The sequence below is a fragment of the Aulonocara sp. 'chitande type north' Nkhata Bay genome, linkage group LG6 (assembly GCF_057382095.1).
Source record: "Aulonocara sp. 'chitande type north' Nkhata Bay isolate Kocher_YH1m ecotype deep benthic linkage group LG6, A_spYH_male_GT1.1, whole genome shotgun sequence".
Taxonomy (NCBI): domain Eukaryota; kingdom Metazoa; phylum Chordata; class Actinopteri; order Cichliformes; family Cichlidae; genus Aulonocara; species Aulonocara sp. 'chitande type north' Nkhata Bay.
The window spans coordinates 8,884,179-8,903,491 of NC_141349.1; the positions used below are offsets into that span (position 1 = coordinate 8,884,179).

At 46.9% G+C, this 19,313-nt stretch overlaps 1 long non-coding RNA gene across 1 annotated transcript; it reads left to right on the plus strand.

The window, feature by feature from the left end:
- The first annotated feature begins 547 nt into the window (after nt 1-547).
- Nucleotides 548-16,221, plus strand: LOC147327205 (uncharacterized). The gene is made up of 3 exons (XR_015129834.1): nt 548-1,883; nt 7,868-8,558; nt 14,543-16,221. It is a non-coding gene; the product is annotated as an uncharacterized LOC147327205 (long non-coding RNA).
- The last annotated feature ends 3,092 nt before the right edge of the window (nt 16,222-19,313 follow it).

Sequence of the window (19,313 nt, forward strand, 5' to 3'; positions counted from 1 at the left end):
AGGTCATGATACTGATTAGATTCACTCGCTGAATTCTAGTTTAATACTGTCTAGGGGTTGGAAATCAGCCACGATAGCTCATGGAACATCAGCTTATCTTGTTGAATTCTCTTGGCTAAATCCACAAAGAGCAGCACCGCAGCTCAGCTGATAACAGTCAGAATATGAAATTTAGTTATTCTGACTTACTTCCCATGCTACCATCACAGGATTTCCACAACTGCCAAATTCCACTTTATCCGTTTATCCCAGTAATTTTTCTGTTTAACTTTTGAGGCAAAGTCACTCATGCACAGTGTAAGCAACAGCAAACAGAGCTAGTGATTTTTCTTTGTTTTTGTTTGTTTTTCTCTCCTTGGGTTCTAAACAGATGACCATACTGAGCACATTTATTAGAATTACAATTTAAGTTAAAATAAAATCTGCATTACTGTATATGGCAGGATGAATGTTATCCTTCGGTCCAACCCACTTTCAGCCTGGCCCATTAGGGGGCGCTGGTATAAATAGTGGCCATTTGAGTGTCTCTGTGTCGCTTGCCTGTGATCTCCTTTTTGGTCACCTGACTTCCCCTCGGTGTGGTGGAGATCATTTGCGGGTTATTCTTCTGAAGCCTCCATCGCGGCTGGTCGTAGCTATAGAAGCCTCCTCTGAGCTATTCTGCTTACGTTCTGTGACCCGGCTTACTTGGTACGTAATCAACTTTTGTTACGCTCTCTGCCTTCTATTGTTCTTTTATAGTAATTATTTATTATGTTTCGCAGGAAGTGTGGGCCTTAGTTTTGCGCCAAGCTACGCGAACTGCTGTTTTACCGTCTGTTCCCGTTGTGAGAATTCTTTCCCTGCTGCTGTCAGCTTTTACAGTGGACGTCGGCGTGGACAACGGCCATATGCATGCCGGTTATCGGAGTCAGCTGGCGTGCATATTGATTGACTGTTAACTTATCGTCGTGTGGACGGCAAGTTGGAGCAGTACGGCGATTCCGTTTGCTCCAGATTTTAGAGTTTTATTCAGATTGTATGTTGTTTTATTGCTTTTTGATTTGTAGTTTGGATTTTCTGTTACACCACTGGTGGGAGGCCCTTTTTCTAGCTGTAGATCACCAGTGTGGTCCTGCAGTTGGGTTATCCCCCGGTGCTACACATTAGTTTGTTGTAATATATTAACATTTTCTTTGTTTCTTTTATTCAGATGCGGAGTGCCGACGTGGAGGAGACTAGGGTGCCTTGGTGGTGGGATCCCTTGAGTGTACACACCTGCCTTGTCTAGTTTATTAGTGTGAGTGTGTGATAGTGTGTTGCACTTGTGTTTTGGTGTGTTTTCTTTCTTTAGTTGTGTGTGGCATCCCTGCCCCTCCACTGGTAAGCCTCAGCTCTGAATACCTTTTTAAGCATATTTGTATTTGAATATTTATGATTATGTTTTTATTCGGTGTTTTAAATAATTACCAATAAATTGTCAATTTGTTTATTATTGAACCTCGTCTCTGGATTGAGTATAGCGAACCTAAGTGCCTTTTTGGTGATTTAGTGTCATTTCCAGTATTCTCTGGGTGAAATTCCCAGGGTGGCGTTGTCGTTCTTTAAAACTGAAGAGTATTTACTTTATATCCCAACCTCGTCTCGCCACAAACTTGGCGTTGTTGTCGACAGGATATACTCTTTAAAACAGAGACGTGTGTTCTTCTTTTTTTGTTTGGTGTAACGTAAATTGTTTTTTATATTATTTTGTACAGAATAAAGGCAAAGCAGCAGCTACTTTGGTGTGGGATTTCACAGCTGTGTTACAGAGATGGAGGAAGAGTTACAGGAACTCAGGGACTTGATCGCGCAGCTGAAAGCAGACAACGAGAGGCTGCGTCAGGAGAGGGCTGTTGGGTCAGGTACTAGTGCTACACCTTCTACTTCAACTGCATCATCTGTGAACCCCCCTACGGCTGGTGTCTCTGTAGCAGAGAGACTAGTTTTTGTGCCCCGTGACAGAAAATGCCCTATGTTTAGAGGAAAATCAGGTATAGGGTTGAATGAATGGTTGGAGGAATTAGAAGGTTGTGCTAGAGCACGTCATTTGTCTTTGGCTGATAAAGCATTTTTCCTGTTTGACCACCTAGAAGGAGAAGCACGTGAGGAGATTAAATATCGCTCTAGTGCAGAGAGGACTGATCCTGCTAAGATAATTACTATATTGCAAGAACTTTATGGCTGTTCAGAATCCTATGTAGCATTGCAGGAAGCTTTCTTCTCTAGAAAACAGCAGGAAAGTGAGACACTGCAAGAGTTTTCCCTCGCTCTCTTGGGTCTTATGGAGAAAGTTAAATCGAGTGCCCCCAATGGCATGCCCAATGCTGACGTTTTATTAAGAGATCAATTTGTTGAACAGGTCTTAGATAGTACCTTGCGGCGGGAGTTAAAGCAGTTAGTAAGGAGGCAGCCCACACTGACATTGCTGGAGATTAGAGGGGAAGCTATTAGGTGGGAACGTGAAGGGTTGCCTAGTGGCGTTAGGCATAGAAGCAGTTCTGTCCCTTCTGTTTATGGCATTCAGTATGGGGTCCATAGCGGTCCCTCAGGAATAGCTCAGTCTACCCATTTGTCTGAGATGAGCGAGATGAAGGAATTGTTAAAGCGCCAGCAGGAGCAACTTAATCAGCTCACTCAGAGCATTGCTCGATTGCAGGGACCCCATCGAATGCCTCGCTCAGGACGGGGCGACTCCATTATATGCCGTCGTTGTCAGCAACCTGGACATGTTGCTCGGGAGTGTGATGGGGAACGCGTTCCTCGTTCCCGGCCTCCTTCGCAGGCCCCTCTGCATAATCGCAGGCACTCTCCTTTAAATACGGCTTCGGAAAACTAGCACCCTCCGTATTGCCGAGCCACAGTTCGGGTGGGGTGTCTATTGGCTCAAGGGTTGTTTCTAATGGTCCAGAGGCAGTCTCGAAATTAATTTCATCCTGTCCTCATATAGATGTGGACATGGGCGGTATAAAAGTACCTTGTTTGGTTGATACGGGGTCCATGGTCTCTACCATTACTGAAAGTTTTTTCCGCCAGCATTTTGAGTCCTGGGGTCAATAGCGTCTCCAAGCTTGTCATTGGTTGCAGCTTAAAGCGGCTAATGGGTTGTCCATTCCTTACCTTGGCTATATCGAGCTAAGTGTAGAGCTCTGTGACAAGTTTCTTCCACAGTGTGGCGTGTTGGTCGTTAAAGATCCTCCAGGTGCAGGACCTTCCACGGTTCCGGGTGTATTGGGGATGAATGTCATTCGGAAGTGTTACCACGAGCTTTTTGGGCAACACGGTGAAGCATTGTTTAGTTTGGGCTTTGTCACCGAGGCCCCTAAACCCCTTGTGCATGCGCTGCAAAAGTGCCATGACGTTAGTATAAGAGCCCCACTGGATTTGTCTGGCCATGTGAGAGTGAGGGGTAAGCGAGCATGTTGCATTCCGGGTGGTGTAATGAAAGTAGTGGCCACCACCTGTTCTGAGCAATATTCAGGTGCCACTGTGTTATTTGAACCTACTGATGTTAACTTGCCTGCTGGACTTTTAGCGTCCCCTGCATTGGTTCGAGTGGTTAGAGGTACTGCATACATACCAGTTGTTAATGTAGGGACTACGGCGGTCTTGCTTTACCCTAGGACCGTTATAGGGACCCTGGAAGATGTTCATGTGGTCAGTTTGCCCGCTGGTGTGACAGAAGTACTCCCTAACGTAGCCACAATGGCATCTCACACCGCCACTCCTACTGTGCAGGATCAGATGGAAGGGATTGATTTGTCTAAACTGTCAGCAGAGGAACAGGGACAGGTGAGGTCTCTCCTTAAGAAATACAGCTCGGTCTTTTCTGCTCATGACACTGATTTGGGTTGCACTAACTTGATCTCCCATGACATTCCAGTCTTAGACGATATCCCCGTGCGGCAGCGTTATAGGCGCATCCCCCCTTCAGAGTACGAGGTTGTGAAAGAGCATATTAACCAGTTGTTAGGGGCCGAGGTGATTAGAGAGAGTAGCAGCCCCTATGCTTCTCCCATTGTGCTCGTTAAGAAGGATGGCAGCCCGCGCATGTGTGTTGATTATCGGCAACTGAACAACAAGACAAGGAAAGATGCATTCCCCCTGCCGCGCATTGAAGAATCCTTAGATGCGCTGACTGGTGCCCGTTGGTTTTCCACCATGGATTTAGCAAGTGGCTATAATCAGGTCCCAGTTACGGAAGAGGATAGGCCCAAGACTGCCTTCTGTACTCCTTTCGGCCTATTTGAATGGAACCGAATGCCATTTGGGCTCTGTAATGCCCCTAGCACCTTCCAGAGACTAATGCAACGCCTTTTCGGTGATCAACAGTGCCAGTCTCTGCTTCTCTATCTTGATGACATTGTAATCTTTTCATCAACAGTATCGCAACATCTTGAGCGGCTGGATGTGGTGCTAGGTCGGCTTCAGCAGGTAGGTTTAAAAGCCAAGCTTGCCAAATGTGCCTTTTTCCAGCGGGAGGTTCGCTACCTAGGCCATGTCATCTCCGATCAAGGTGTCTCTACGGACCCTAGCAAGGTGGAAGTGGTGGCTAACTGGCAGCCTCCTAAGACTGTTTCGGAACTACGCTCCTTCCTTGGGTTTGCCAGCTATTATCGCCGTTTTGTAGAGGGTTTTGCCAAGTTGGCGGCACCTCTGCATAGACTGGTGGCAGAGTGGGGAGGCAGAAAATCAAAGAAGAGGTCAGAGCATGGTGTCGTGGAGAACTGGACTGCAGAGTGTGCTCAAAGTTTTGAGGCATTAAAGACTAAACTGACAACAGCACCAGTGCTCGCTTATGCAGATTTCTCTTTGCCTTTTATTTTAGAAGTGGATGCCAGCCATGCCGGCCTAGGGGCAGTGCTTTCCCAGGAGCAGGGAGGTAAGGTGAGGCCAATAGCCTATGCCAGTCGGGGTTTGAGGCCCACTGAGCGCAATATGCTAAATTATAGCTCAATGAAGCTGGAGTTTTTGGCACTTAAGTGGGCCATGACTGAGAAATTTAGAGAGTACTTGTTGGGCCATAAGTGTATTGTTTACACCGACAACAATCCTCTTAGTCACTTGTCTTCTGCTAAACTTGGGGCTACTGAACAGCGCTGGGCAGCTCAGCTCGCTTCGTTCGACTTCGACTTAAAGTACAGGTCAGGAAGGAGTAATAAGAACACAGACGCTTTATCTCGCCAGCATCCACCTGATCCTCAGGAGATTAAAGCCATGGTTCCTGGTACAGCCTTGCCTGGACCTCTTCAACAAGCCTTGCGGCTGGGACCAGCTGAGGTATCACAAGCTGCCATTACGGTTTTGCCCCATCTCACTACTCCTGATCTTCATGCCCTCCAACAGGTCGACCCAGTGATAAAGGAGATCTTGGTGTTCTGGAGACGGAAGCAGCGACCCAGCTTTGAGGAGCGGCAGCAGCTTGCTCCACTTGCTCTGGTGCTGCTACGACAATGGGATCGTCTGATTGAAAGGGAAGGAGTTCTGTATCGTCAGGTTCATCGCCCTGACGGTGCCGAGGTGGTACTTCAGCTTTTGCTGCCTAGTGCACTAATTGAGCAGGTGTTGACTCATGTTCATCAGGAGCACGGCCATCAAGGTGTGGAAAGGACCCTAGCGCTTCTCCGCTCACGGTGCTACTGGCCAGGTATGTCTGCTGAGGTAGCTCATTGGTGTCAGAGATGCGAACGTTGCCAAGTTGCAAAAGACACCCAACCAGCAGCTCAAAGTTTCATGGGACATTTGTTGGCTTCTCGACCAAATGAAATCTTGGCCATTGATTACACCTTGCTCGAACCTTCCCGGAATGGGCTGGAGAACGTTTTGGTGATGACTGATGTTTTCAGCAAGTATACATTGGCTGTCCCCACTCGTGACCAATGTGCTGCTACAGTGGCCCAGGTTCTCGTGACTGAGTGGTTTTCGAAGTTTGGTGTACCAGCGCGTATCCATTCCGATCAGGGTCGTAACTTTGAAAGCTCCCTGATCCAGCAGCTCTGCAGGTTTTATGGTATCGAGAAGTCCCACACTACTCCTTATCATCCGGCTGGAAATGGTCAGTGTGAACGTTTTAATAGGACTTTGCACAATTTGTTGCGGACCCTGCCAGTGTCCAGAAAAAGAGACTGGAATGTATGTTTGCCCCAGTTACTCTACTGTTATAATACCACTCCCCATCAGGCTACTGGGGAAACTCCATTTTTATTGATGTTTGGGCAAGAACCCAGGTTGCCAGTGGACTTTCTGTTGGGCAGAGTACCGGACCCCATCAGTGGAGATGTGCACGAGTGGATTCAGGAGCATCAAGCCCGGCTACAGGTTGTACATGAAGGAGCCAAGGAACGATTGCAATTGGCTGCCGACCGCAGAAAGAGGCACCATTGAACGACGGCCAGTTGGTGTTCCTGCGCGATTTGAGTGGAAGAGGGAGATGTAAAATCCAAGATCGATGGAAACCAGCGGTATATAGAATCCTGAAGGCACCTAAAGGAGGTGGGGTAGTATATACCATCGCACCTGCAGATGATCCCAGCAGCGTGAAGCATGTTCATCGTACCTTGTTGAAGGCTGTGATAACGGCAGCCATACCATCAGAAGGGCCTGCTCCAAGCAGTAGCCCACGTGGCCCAGAAATATCCTCCCCAGAACCAGGACATGACTCATCAAGTGACAGTGACCTGTTATTCCTGAGCGTAGGAGCTCCTCAAGTAAATGTTTCACCATCTTACAGCCCAGTGGCAGTGATTCCAAGTAGCCCTGAGTTGTTGCTCCGGCCAGAAGACCGAACTTCCGATGTCCCAGCCACTTGTACAGTTACTCCGAGTGTAGCACCAGTTCCATCTAGCTCTCTTCCTGCTCCCTCTACGAGTTCTGATACAAGAAATGTGGTGGTGCGAAAAACAACCCGGTCCACAGCTGGCCAGCATTCAAACATCCATCACCTCCCAAGACCAACAGGGGAGGTGGCACAAGGGGCTGCTGATTCTATTTCTGAGCTTAGGGTACATGCTGTCTCTGCATTTTTTTAGGCCTTGGGACTAATCTGGGTGTCTTTTCATTGTCGGGGCGACGATTCAAGAAGGAGGGGTAGAATGTGGCAGGATGAATGTTATCCTTCGGTCCAACCCACTTTCAGCCTGGCCCATTAGGGGGCGCTGGTATAAATAGTGGCCATTTGAGTGTCTCTGCGTCGCTTGCCTGTGATCTCCTTTTTGGTCACCTGACTTCCCCTCGGTGTGGTGGAGATCATTTGCGGGTTATTCTTCTGAAGCCTCCATCGCGGCTGGTCGTAGCTATAGAAGCCTCCTCTGAGCTATTCTGCTTACGTTCTGTGACCCGGCTTACTTGGTACGTAATCAACTTTTGTTACGCTCTCTGCCTTCTATTGTTCTTTTATAGTAATTATTTATTATGTTTCGCAGGAAGTGTGGGCCTTAGTTTTGCGCCAAGCTACGCGAACTGCTGTTTTACCGTCTGTTCCCGTTGTGAGAATTCTTTCCCTGCTGCTGTCAGCTTTTACAGTGGACGTCGGCGTGGACAACGGCCATATGCATGCCGGTTATCGGAGTCAGCTGGCGTGCATATTGATTGACTGTTAACTTATCGTCGTGTGGACGGCAAGTTGGAGCAGTACGGCGATTCCGTTTGCTCCAGATTTTAGAGTTTTATTCAGATTGTATGTTGTTTTATTGCTTTTTGATTTGTAGTTTGGATTTTCTGTTACACCACTGGTGGGAGGCCCTTTTTCTAGCTGTAGATCACCAGTGTGGTCCTGCAGTTGGGTTATCCCCCGGTGCTACACATTAGTTTGTTGTAATATATTAACATTTTCTTTGTTTCTTTTATTCAGATGCGGAGTGCCGACGTGGAGGAGACTAGGGTGCCTTGGTGGTGGGATCCCTTGAGTGTACACACCTGCCTTGTCTAGTTTATTAGTGTGAGTGTGTGATAGTGTGTTGCACTTGTGTTTTGGTGTGTTTTCTTTCTTTAGTTGTGTGTGGCATCCCTGCCCCTCCACTGGTAAGCCTCAGCTCTGAATACCTTTTTAAGCATATTTGTATTTGAATATTTATGATTATGTTTTTATTCGGTGTTTTAAATAATTACCAATAAATTGTCAATTTGTTTATTATTGAACCTCGTCTCTGGATTGAGTATAGCGAACCTAAGTGCCTTTTTGGTGATTTAGTGTCATTTCCAGTATTCTCTGGGTGAAATTCCCAGGGTGGCGTTGTCGTTCTTTAAAACTGAAGAGTATTTACTTTATATCCCAACCTCGTCTCGCCACAAACTTGGCGTTGTTGTCGACAGGATATACTCTTTAAAACAGAGACGTGTGTTCTTCTTTTTTTGTTTGGTGTAACGTAAATTGTTTTTTATATTATTTTGTACAGAATAAAGGCAAAGCAGCAGCTACTTTGGTGTGGGATTTCACAGCTGTGTTACAGAGATGGAGGAAGAGTTACAGGAACTCAGGGACTTGATCGCGCAGCTGAAAGCAGACAACGAGAGGCTGCGTCAGGAGAGGGCTGTTGGGTCAGGTACTAGTGCTACACCTTCTACTTCAACTGCATCATCTGTGAACCCCCCTACGGCTGGTGTCTCTGTAGCAGAGAGACTAGTTTTTGTGCCCCGTGACAGAAAATGCCCTATGTTTAGAGGAAAATCAGGTATAGGGTTGAATGAATGGTTGGAGGAATTAGAAGGTTGTGCTAGAGCACGTCATTTGTCTTTGGCTGATAAAGCATTTTTCCTGTTTGACCACCTAGAAGGAGAAGCACGTGAGGAGATTAAATATCGCTCTAGTGCAGAGAGGACTGATCCTGCTAAGATAATTACTATATTGCAAGAACTTTATGGCTGTTCAGAATCCTATGTAGCATTGCAGGAAGCTTTCTTCTCTAGAAAACAGCAGGAAAGTGAGACACTGCAAGAGTTTTCCCTCGCTCTCTTGGGTCTTATGGAGAAAGTTAAATCGAGTGCCCCCAATGGCATGCCCAATGCTGACGTTTTATTAAGAGATCAATTTGTTGAACAGGTCTTAGATAGTACCTTGCGGCGGGAGTTAAAGCAGTTAGTAAGGAGGCAGCCCACACTGACATTGCTGGAGATTAGAGGGGAAGCTATTAGGTGGGAACGTGAAGGGTTGCCTAGTGGCGTTAGGCATAGAAGCAGTTCTGTCCCTTCTGTTTATGGCATTCAGTATGGGGTCCATAGCGGTCCCTCAGGAATAGCTCAGTCTACCCATTTGTCTGAGATGAGCGAGATGAAGGAATTGTTAAAGCGCCAGCAGGAGCAACTTAATCAGCTCACTCAGAGCATTGCTCGATTGCAGGGACCCCATCGAATGCCTCGCTCAGGACGGGGCGACTCCATTATATGCCGTCGTTGTCAGCAACCTGGACATGTTGCTCGGGAGTGTGATGGGGAACGCGTTCCTCGTTCCCGGCCTCCTTCGCAGGCCCCTCTGCATAATCGCAGGCACTCTCCTTTAAATACGGCTTCGGAAAACTAGCACCCTCCGTATTGCCGAGCCACAGTTCGGGTGGGGTGTCTATTGGCTCAAGGGTTGTTTCTAATGGTCCAGAGGCAGTCTCGAAATTAATTTCATCCTGTCCTCATATAGATGTGGACATGGGCGGTATAAAAGTACCTTGTTTGGTTGATACGGGGTCCATGGTCTCTACCATTACTGAAAGTTTTTTCCGCCAGCATTTTGAGTCCTGGGGTCAATAGCGTCTCCAAGCTTGTCATTGGTTGCAGCTTAAAGCGGCTAATGGGTTGTCCATTCCTTACCTTGGCTATATCGAGCTAAGTGTAGAGCTCTGTGACAAGTTTCTTCCACAGTGTGGCGTGTTGGTCGTTAAAGATCCTCCAGGTGCAGGACCTTCCACGGTTCCGGGTGTATTGGGGATGAATGTCATTCGGAAGTGTTACCACGAGCTTTTTGGGCAACACGGTGAAGCATTGTTTAGTTTGGGCTTTGTCACCGAGGCCCCTAAACCCCTTGTGCATGCGCTGCAAAAGTGCCATGACGTTAGTATAAGAGCCCCACTGGATTTGTCTGGCCATGTGAGAGTGAGGGGTAAGCGAGCATGTTGCATTCCGGGTGGTGTAATGAAAGTAGTGGCCACCACCTGTTCTGAGCAATATTCAGGTGCCACTGTGTTATTTGAACCTACTGATGTTAACTTGCCTGCTGGACTTTTAGCGTCCCCTGCATTGGTTCGAGTGGTTAGAGGTACTGCATACATACCAGTTGTTAATGTAGGGACTACGGCGGTCTTGCTTTACCCTAGGACCGTTATAGGGACCCTGGAAGATGTTCATGTGGTCAGTTTGCCCGCTGGTGTGACAGAAGTACTCCCTAACGTAGCCACAATGGCATCTCACACCGCCACTCCTACTGTGCAGGATCAGATGGAAGGGATTGATTTGTCTAAACTGTCAGCAGAGGAACAGGGACAGGTGAGGTCTCTCCTTAAGAAATACAGCTCGGTCTTTTCTGCTCATGACACTGATTTGGGTTGCACTAACTTGATCTCCCATGACATTCCAGTCTTAGACGATATCCCCGTGCGGCAGCGTTATAGGCGCATCCCCCCTTCAGAGTACGAGGTTGTGAAAGAGCATATTAACCAGTTGTTAGGGGCCGAGGTGATTAGAGAGAGTAGCAGCCCCTATGCTTCTCCCATTGTGCTCGTTAAGAAGGATGGCAGCCCGCGCATGTGTGTTGATTATCGGCAACTGAACAACAAGACAAGGAAAGATGCATTCCCCCTGCCGCGCATTGAAGAATCCTTAGATGCGCTGACTGGTGCCCGTTGGTTTTCCACCATGGATTTAGCAAGTGGCTATAATCAGGTCCCAGTTACGGAAGAGGATAGGCCCAAGACTGCCTTCTGTACTCCTTTCGGCCTATTTGAATGGAACCGAATGCCATTTGGGCTCTGTAATGCCCCTAGCACCTTCCAGAGACTAATGCAACGCCTTTTCGGTGATCAACAGTGCCAGTCTCTGCTTCTCTATCTTGATGACATTGTAATCTTTTCATCAACAGTATCGCAACATCTTGAGCGGCTGGATGTGGTGCTAGGTCGGCTTCAGCAGGTAGGTTTAAAAGCCAAGCTTGCCAAATGTGCCTTTTTCCAGCGGGAGGTTCGCTACCTAGGCCATGTCATCTCCGATCAAGGTGTCTCTACGGACCCTAGCAAGGTGGAAGTGGTGGCTAACTGGCAGCCTCCTAAGACTGTTTCGGAACTACGCTCCTTCCTTGGGTTTGCCAGCTATTATCGCCGTTTTGTAGAGGGTTTTGCCAAGTTGGCGGCACCTCTGCATAGACTGGTGGCAGAGTGGGGAGGCAGAAAATCAAAGAAGAGGTCAGAGCATGGTGTCGTGGAGAACTGGACTGCAGAGTGTGCTCAAAGTTTTGAGGCATTAAAGACTAAACTGACAACAGCACCAGTGCTCGCTTATGCAGATTTCTCTTTGCCTTTTATTTTAGAAGTGGATGCCAGCCATGCCGGCCTAGGGGCAGTGCTTTCCCAGGAGCAGGGAGGTAAGGTGAGGCCAATAGCCTATGCCAGTCGGGGTTTGAGGCCCACTGAGCGCAATATGCTAAATTATAGCTCAATGAAGCTGGAGTTTTTGGCACTTAAGTGGGCCATGACTGAGAAATTTAGAGAGTACTTGTTGGGCCATAAGTGTATTGTTTACACCGACAACAATCCTCTTAGTCACTTGTCTTCTGCTAAACTTGGGGCTACTGAACAGCGCTGGGCAGCTCAGCTCGCTTCGTTCGACTTCGACTTAAAGTACAGGTCAGGAAGGAGTAATAAGAACACAGACGCTTTATCTCGCCAGCATCCACCTGATCCTCAGGAGATTAAAGCCATGGTTCCTGGTACAGCCTTGCCTGGACCTCTTCAACAAGCCTTGCGGCTGGGACCAGCTGAGGTATCACAAGCTGCCATTACGGTTTTGCCCCATCTCACTACTCCTGATCTTCATGCCCTCCAACAGGTCGACCCAGTGATAAAGGAGATCTTGGTGTTCTGGAGACGGAAGCAGCGACCCAGCTTTGAGGAGCGGCAGCAGCTTGCTCCACTTGCTCTGGTGCTGCTACGACAATGGGATCGTCTGATTGAAAGGGAAGGAGTTCTGTATCGTCAGGTTCATCGCCCTGACGGTGCCGAGGTGGTACTTCAGCTTTTGCTGCCTAGTGCACTAATTGAGCAGGTGTTGACTCATGTTCATCAGGAGCACGGCCATCAAGGTGTGGAAAGGACCCTAGCGCTTCTCCGCTCACGGTGCTACTGGCCAGGTATGTCTGCTGAGGTAGCTCATTGGTGTCAGAGATGCGAACGTTGCCAAGTTGCAAAAGACACCCAACCAGCAGCTCAAAGTTTCATGGGACATTTGTTGGCTTCTCGACCAAATGAAATCTTGGCCATTGATTACACCTTGCTCGAACCTTCCCGGAATGGGCTGGAGAACGTTTTGGTGATGACTGATGTTTTCAGCAAGTATACATTGGCTGTCCCCACTCGTGACCAATGTGCTGCTACAGTGGCCCAGGTTCTCGTGACTGAGTGGTTTTCGAAGTTTGGTGTACCAGCGCGTATCCATTCCGATCAGGGTCGTAACTTTGAAAGCTCCCTGATCCAGCAGCTCTGCAGGTTTTATGGTATCGAGAAGTCCCACACTACTCCTTATCATCCGGCTGGAAATGGTCAGTGTGAACGTTTTAATAGGACTTTGCACAATTTGTTGCGGACCCTGCCAGTGTCCAGAAAAAGAGACTGGAATGTATGTTTGCCCCAGTTACTCTACTGTTATAATACCACTCCCCATCAGGCTACTGGGGAAACTCCATTTTTATTGATGTTTGGGCAAGAACCCAGGTTGCCAGTGGACTTTCTGTTGGGCAGAGTACCGGACCCCATCAGTGGAGATGTGCACGAGTGGATTCAGGAGCATCAAGCCCGGCTACAGGTTGTACATGAAGGAGCCAAGGAACGATTGCAATTGGCTGCCGACCGCAGAAAGAGGCACCATTGAACGACGGCCAGTTGGTGTTCCTGCGCGATTTGAGTGGAAGAGGGAGATGTAAAATCCAAGATCGATGGAAACCAGCGGTATATAGAATCCTGAAGGCACCTAAAGGAGGTGGGGTAGTATATACCATCGCACCTGCAGATGATCCCAGCAGCGTGAAGCATGTTCATCGTACCTTGTTGAAGGCTGTGATAACGGCAGCCATACCATCAGAAGGGCCTGCTCCAAGCAGTAGCCCACGTGGCCCAGAAATATCCTCCCCAGAACCAGGACATGACTCATCAAGTGACAGTGACCTGTTATTCCTGAGCGTAGGAGCTCCTCAAGTAAATGTTTCACCATCTTACAGCCCAGTGGCAGTGATTCCAAGTAGCCCTGAGTTGTTGCTCCGGCCAGAAGACCGAACTTCCGATGTCCCAGCCACTTGTACAGTTACTCCGAGTGTAGCACCAGTTCCATCTAGCTCTCTTCCTGCTCCCTCTACGAGTTCTGATACAAGAAATGTGGTGGTGCGAAAAACAACCCGGTCCACAGCTGGCCAGCATTCAAACATCCATCACCTCCCAAGACCAACAGGGGAGGTGGCACAAGGGGCTGCTGATTCTATTTCTGAGCTTAGGGTACATGCTGTCTCTGCATTTTTTTAGGCCTTGGGACTAATCTGGGTGTCTTTTCATTGTCGGGGCGACGATTCAAGAAGGAGGGGTAGAATGTGGCAGGATGAATGTTATCCTTCGGTCCAACCCACTTTCAGCCTGGCCCATTAGGGGGCGCTGGTATAAATAGTGGCCATTTGAGTGTCTCTGCGTCGCTTGCCTGTGATCTCCTTTTTGGTCACCTGACTTCCCCTCGGTGTGGTGGAGATCATTTGCGGGTTATTCTTCTGAAGCCTCCATCGCGGCTGGTCGTAGCTATAGAAGCCTCCTCTGAGCTATTCTGCTTACGTTCTGTGACCCGGCTTACTTGGTACGTAATCAACTTTTGTTACGCTCTCTGCCTTCTATTGTTCTTTTATAGTAATTATTTATTATGTTTCGCAGGAAGTGTGGGCCTTAGTTTTGCGCCAAGCTACGCGAACTGCTGTTTTACCGTCTGTTCCCGTTGTGAGAATTCTTTCCCTGCTGCTGTCAGCTTTTACAGTGGACGTCGGCGTGGACAACGGCCATATGCATGCCGGTTATCGGAGTCAGCTGGCGTGCATATTGATTGACTGTTAACTTATCGTCGTGTGGACGGCAAGTTGGAGCAGTACGGCGATTCCGTTTGCTCCAGATTTTAGAGTTTTATTCAGATTGTATGTTGTTTTATTGCTTTTTGATTTGTAGTTTGGATTTTCTGTTACACCACTGGTGGGAGGCCCTTTTTCTAGCTGTAGATCACCAGTGTGGTCCTGCAGTTGGGTTATCCCCCGGTGCTACACATTAGTTTGTTGTAATATATTAACATTTTCTTTGTTTCTTTTATTCAGATGCGGAGTGCCGACGTGGAGGAGACTAGGGTGCCTTGGTGGTGGGATCCCTTGAGTGTACACACCTGCCTTGTCTAGTTTATTAGTGTGAGTGTGTGATAGTGTGTTGCACTTGTGTTTTGGTGTGTTTTCTTTCTTTAGTTGTGTGTGGCATCCCTGCCCCTCCACTGGTAAGCCTCAGCTCTGAATACCTTTTTAAGCATATTTGTATTTGAATATTTATGATTATGTTTTTATTCGGTGTTTTAAATAATTACCAATAAATTGTCAATTTGTTTATTATTGAACCTCGTCTCTGGATTGAGTATAGCGAACCTAAGTGCCTTTTTGGTGATTTAGTGTCATTTCCAGTATTCTCTGGGTGAAATTCCCAGGGTGGCGTTGTCGTTCTTTAAAACTGAAGAGTATTTACTTTATATCCCAACCTCGTCTCGCCACATGTAGTAATATAATTTCACTATTAAATCAGTATGACATGGGGTTTCCTAATTTTTCATAAAATTACTTGGTGTCACAGCAAGAGGGCTTTGGGTTTGAATCCACTGGATGAAGCCCCTCCATGTGGAGTTGGGTCCAAAGATATACATGTTAGGTCAACACCTATTTCTCAATTGGGGTGAGCGTGTGATGTTCTGTGTTAGCCCTGTCATAGATTGGTGACCTGATCTGGCATAATCGTCTTATTGTCCAGTGACAATTAGAATAACCTCTATCCCAACTACAGCCTGAAATGGATAAAGAAAGGTTAATGGATGGGTGGATATTGTAAGAAAGAAAGAAACATGTACGAGATTCCAGATTCCACGATTCCAAATAAAGACATTGCAGCATGTCTACCTGGGTTACCTGAAAAGTTGCTCTTTTTCCCTTTCAGCTTCTCGGTACTTACAGTTTTTCTCTCTCCTATAAGGCATATGTATTTTATATACTACAGCAACAGATCTTGCTTAAGTTTAAGATAAAGTTAGTACTGCCCGGATAGTTTCTGCATGCTGAGATATGTGTGAAAGGAAAGGCTGAATTTATGCTACTGCAGTTTTTAGGGTGCGAGTTTATTTTCCTTTCCACTGGCATTGTCAATGCCCCAGTTCAGAATATAAAACAGCTTTGGGATAAAAGCCAAAAGAGACAGAAAAATAGCACATATTGAGTCTTTTTAAGTATTTGTGCTGACAAAGAAAAATCAAAATGCATGTTTCCACACATGGAGAATGTGGAAGTTTTCAAGTCTTACTGCTAGAAGTGGAAGTGCTTTTGTTGGGATATTTTGAATCTAGTACTAAACTACATTAAAGAGTTGAAGAGTTGATTCTTCTCATAAAACCAAATGAAGTAAAGACAATGCACTACAGTAAATTAACGATAACTTAGGGGCATGAGTTCCTTATGTGAGTGTCTGGCATATTTTTCCTGTACTTTGAATTTTTAGATATTGAGATATTTTCCTAAATTAGTGGCACATAAATTAGCTAAAACTAAGTATTTTTAATTTTTAAATAAATCCAAACATAATATATGGCTCCATGGAAACCAGTTACTTAAGGTGTAATGTCACAACACTTTTTTCAATTAAAGATTTAGGGCATTTTATAATACAAAGCTATTAAAGGCTGCTCAAAATGAATGCACTTTGATCCAGAAATGCACTTCACTATGACTTTACATATGTCAATTTTCTATTTTATGATTCAGAATTCTAGTCAACTGTGGGACGTTCCCGTTGACATCTATTTCTATTTTCTTTCTTCTTTTAAAAATACAATTTATTCGTAGTCCCCCCCCCCCCCCCCCCCCCCAAATCTTGAATATGCATGAATGTAGGTTTCTTTTTCCTCTCCCAAAAGTGGCAGCTTAGGAGCTGCAAATTTTCAAGTTCATCTTTTAAAATCCAAACTTTTAAAGAATTGTTGGCCATGCTAACACCTGCTTCTCTCTGGCAGCAGCATCATGCTTTCCCGTGTTTTAAATGCACCTTAGAACAACACGCAGCAACACTACACATGAGCGAGAGGAGGGAGGTTTGGGGTCTTCACACACCCCTGTTCTCTGCTGGCCATCGGGGCAGGGGGGCTGGGAGGAGGTGTTGGCCGTCCGATTGGGATCTGGGATGCAGGGCCTCCCTGCTGCTGCGGAGCCTGGGGCGGTCTGCTTGCCTCCACCCCTGGGGAAAGGGTAACATCTCCTGGGTCTAAGTGCCGTTTCCCCCTCCAGGGCGAGGGTACCTGGATACGGGGTATAGAGTTTGTTTGGGGAGTGTGATTTGTGTGTTCAATGTCCATGTGTGTCTATCCTTATGTTGGGTGAGTGCTGAGTATTTGTATATGTGTGCATGAGGGTGGGAATGCATGTTTGTGTCTGTGTGTGCCTGTTGGTCTGTGTTTATATGTCAGGTCGAGTCTTAGACTCCACCTCTCTGGGAACTCCCAGGCCCTCCAAAGGCCTATCTCCCCTCACCACACTCCCTGCCAGTGACTGATGCCCTCAGGGGTCAGTGCGTTGGTGGTTCTTGGTGTCCGGGGCTGGGCGCTCAGATATGTACCAGCTCACTCCCGGTGACTACTTGGCGGGGCCTGGTGCCTGTTGCTCGGTCAGGCCTCTTCTGGGGCAAAGGGGGCCCTCGGGCCTCTGGGCCTGCGGCTCGGTTCACTCTGGCACAGCTGGCTGCCGGCAGAGCCAGCGGGCACGCCACTACGGCCCCCTCGGGCTTCTGCTCCGTGGCTACTGGGTGACCCCTCATCTGGGGCTCTCCTCAGCTCTTCCCAGGAGGGTGGCACGGATGCCCCTCCGGTGGTCCTCCTTGGGCTCTCGCACTCTGGGGCCTGGATCTCCTCCATGCCTGCTTCGTGCCCTGCGGAACAGGGCTATGGCTCTCTACATCCTGTTGCAGACCATTACATGGGGAAACCTTTTGAATACAAGCGCGCTGATCCACACAGGTGTTCACTGTTCATAGACATAAACTACACCTTTATTGGCTGCTATTTCCAAGCACATTGTGCGCTGTCTGTCCTACGTGCCGCACAACAACATTCAATATTTAGTATTTACTGCTGTTTACACTTAGCTAGATTAACGTGATGGTGTTGTGTTTAGTATGTTGCTCTGTTTTTTTTGCTTGTTTTCTCTTCTTTTTCTCTCAACAGGTGATCCAGGGGATTTTTTTTCTCTTCTTTCTCTTTTTAAGTGGCCTTTCTCACTGTCCCTCTTCCCTTCTGTTTTTCTTTTCCTTCATCTTTCTTTCTCCCTTTCCTATCCCTAAGTCATGTCATGTCCCGTCTGTAACAACTGAAAATAAAATAAAATAAATAATAACAACAAAGGTTGATCAAATGGACCAATACGGAAGGCCGTGATGATCCGTTTGGCAAAGTAAATCCATTGGGTATCCTTGGAGGTCAGCGCCCTGACCTACTGGTGTCAAGACAACCATCTCACCCTCAACGTCGCAAAGACAAAGGAGTTGATAGTGGACTTCCGGAGGTGCCGAGAAGTACACACCCCCATCACCATCAACGGCGCTGCTGTGGAGAGAGTGAGCAGCTTCCGGTTCCTTGGCGTACACCTGGCTGAGGATCTTACGTGGTCAGTACACACAAACAAAACAGTGAAGAAGGCGCAGCAGCGCCTCTTCTTTCTCAGGAGACTGAAAAGATTCGGCATGAGCCCCCGCATCCTCAGGACCTTCTATCACTGTGCCATTGAGAGCATCCTCACTGGATGCATCACCACCTGGTATGGCAACAGCACCGCCTACAACTGCAAAGCTCTCCAGCGAGTAGTGCGGTGCTCTGAACGGATAATTGGAGGTGAGCTTCCCTCCCTCCAAGACATCTACAGGAAGCGCTGCCTGAGGAAAGCGGGGAGGATCATCAAGGACTCCAGTCACCCCAGCCATAAACTGTTCAGACTGCTTCCATCAGGAAGGAGGTTCTGCAGCATCCGGTCCCGTACCAGCAGACTGAGAGACAGCTTTTTCCATCAGGCCATCAGACTGCTGAACACGTCATAGACACCTCAGCTTCACTACTGGAACTTCAACATTATGCACTCCACACTGTATATAAATGCCACTTGTTTTGCACATATTCAACTCTGTATATTTTATATATTTTATCATTATTATTATTATTATTATTTTTATTTATTTTTTTATTTATTTATTTTTTTTTACTATTTAATTTGTAAAAATGTGTATACACACACACACACACACACACACACACACACACACACACACACACACGTAGGAAAATATTTAGTATACACATCCAGAAATGCATACACTATTATATATTGTACATATATTTATTAGTTTCAGGTTGGCCATTCTTGTATTTTGCTCGTTTGTGTTGTTGTGTTTGCACATCTCTGTTGCTTGTGGGGCTCGCACACAAGAATTTCACTCGCATGTGCTGTGCCAGTGTGCCTGCACATGTGATGTGACAATAAAAAAAAAAAAAAAGTGATTTGTTGGTCTTCAGACAACAATTCTGACGGCTAAAGAACGAAATGGGACAGGCAAAAAAAAAAAAGAAAAGAATTGAGAGCAACAAAAAAACTTAAACCTAAAGTCACAACTTGTTTTTAAAATTCAAACCAAAACATGGAAAAATCAACTTTTCTGACCATTAGTACCCTCAGAGTTCACTTTTAGTAAAGTTTTATGGTACTGAACTGAAAAAAAAATAATATGAGAAGTATTTAAAATATGCTGATATGAACACCAGCCTAATTTTGTGTTGGTCCCCTGTTTGCTGCCACAACAGCCCTG